Below are 2,405 nucleotides of genomic sequence, written 5' to 3'. Positions count from 1 at the left end.
ACCCTCATGACCTAATTATTTCCCAAAGCCCCTACCTTCAAATACCATCATCACATTGGGAATTAGGGATTCAACATGTACATTTGGAGGGGGAGGGCAATAAGGATTCAGTCCATAGCGGGGAGTACATGTGATAACATTTTTCGTGTATCCTGAATATAGCATACTCTTAAAAAACTGAAGCTGTTACTCTCACTGTTGTTGTTATTGCCGGTACAATTTCCTTCTTTAATCCTCACACCTAGAATTTATATTCTTTCCTTGCCAATCCAATATTTTATTTTTAGGTCTCTTATGACACTAGTATTTTGGTTAAACACCTATTCCTCCTACTAGGTTGGAAGGATCTTGAGGGCAGAGATCTGGCCAGCTTCAACCTTGTATCCCTCCTTCTAACCTGGTTTTCTGTGCTGAACTTGGCTGACTATATCAGAATCTAATAAAGTTATTTGAACCTTTTCAATTCTAAATTACTAAAAATGTGCCAGTATTTCAAAAAGCCAAAATTCACCTCCAAAAAACCTTACGTAATGTATTTCAACACCCATAACCAATGCCAAGACATATTGGCAATGTCAACACACAGAGCAATACCTTTACTGCTGCTCACTACTATTTATCAGGAAACAGATTAGTGCTTCTATGCATTTGTTTTTATTTGAAGTTTTCCTATAAACTTGTGATACACTGGTATCAGCACCCTCATTATACAGGTGAAGCAGGCGAGACAAAGAAGGTTAATAAATGTCTTCCTGCAAGTTCATTATGCAATCAACAGCAACATTGGCAGAGAATTGTCTCCTACCCTCCTCCCCCACTTGAAACGGAACATTTCTATCTCAAAATGAAGGACTAGTGTACATTTGAGGGCTAACTGAATAGCTGAATAGTAGCTACCATTATTATTGTTACTGTCAATATAATTTCCTTCCCCTTAGAGTTGATTATTTCCTTCTTTCCGTTCCAAAAACATTTTATTCAAATGTCTCTAATGGCATTTATTGTAAACCATATTCCCTCAAAAACAATGTGACTTCTAATTCTTCAACCTGAAGCATCCGAAGTGTCAGTTATGGGGTAGGATTAGAACATCAGAAAGAACAGGTGTTCTTGATTGTTAGATTTATCAGGGAAATAGAGAAATGGGTGTGCAGAGATTCTGACACAATGATTCCATGCAATCTGCACACTCCTTTTTGGGGGTTCCCTCTGATGTTAGTTGACAAGCTTCACAAGGATGCAAAGTAAGACAAATTAGTCCATGATGTACAAGTAGCGGGGACATTACTATGAAGAAAGTCTTGCATTTTCTGAATAAACAGAAGGAGGGCAGTTTCATACTTAATGTTGCATTAGTATTCCTTACTATAATCTACGTAATAAAATTTTTTATTTGCTTTCCTTTTTCTTTGAGATGGAGTCTCACTCTGTCCCCTAGGTTGGAGTAGAGTGGCGCTATCTTGGGTCACTGTAACCTCTGCCTCCCAGGTTCAAGCAATTCTCGTGCCTCAGCCTCCCAAGTAGCTGGGACTACAGGCACGCACTACCACACCCAGCTAATTTTTGCATTTTTAGTAGAGATGGGGTTTCGCCATGTTGACCAGACTGGTCTCGAACTCCTGACCTCAAGTGATCCACCCACATCAGCCTCCCAAAGTGTTGGGATTACAGGCATAAGCCACCGCACCCAGCCCATTTGCTTTCTTTATAGCAATCATCCTGAGGAAAGGCAGAGACCCTCTTCAGCAAGGACCTCTCTCCCAGGTATGATGCCTCCACCCCCTCCAAAGGTAGGCTTCAGCTTGGAAACTGTTGTATAATTGCTGTAAAGTCACATTTGCCCCCAACTCTTAAGAGACAGAGAGGGCATTAGGAAATGCCTCCTCCACTCAGCCATTTATCCTGACACATAACGTAGACATCCAACTGTGATTTCTTTCTTTTTTTCTGAGACGGAGTCTTGCTGTCACCCAGGCTGGAGTGCAGTGGTATGATCCTGGCTCATTGCAACCTCTGCCTCATGGATTCAAGCAATTCTCCGCCTCAGCCTCCTGAGTGGCAGGATTACACGTGCCTGCCACCACGCCCGGCTAATTTTTTGTATTTTTAATGGAGATGGGGTTTCACCATCTTGGCCAGACTGGTCTTGAACTCCTGACCTCGCAATCCACCCACCTCGGCCTCCCAAAGTTTTGGGATTACAGGTGTTAGTCACTGCACCTGGCTGTGATTTCTGAAGGGGCTGTAAGAGAGATGTCTACCATGTTAGCAGGAACCCTTCAGGTCTACCTTGTTAGGAGGGAGAGGGACAGCTGGGCGCGGTGGCTCACGCCTGTAATCCCAGCACTTTGGAAGGCTGAGGTGGGTGAATCACGAGGTCAGGAGATCGAGACCATCCTGGCTAA

Source organism: Papio anubis, chromosome 4 (assembly GCF_008728515.1).
Source record: "Papio anubis isolate 15944 chromosome 4, Panubis1.0, whole genome shotgun sequence".
Lineage (NCBI taxonomy): Eukaryota > Metazoa > Chordata > Mammalia > Primates > Cercopithecidae > Papio > Papio anubis.
The sequence above is the reverse complement of the archived record's forward strand: the minus strand, read 5'-3'. Positions refer to the sequence as shown.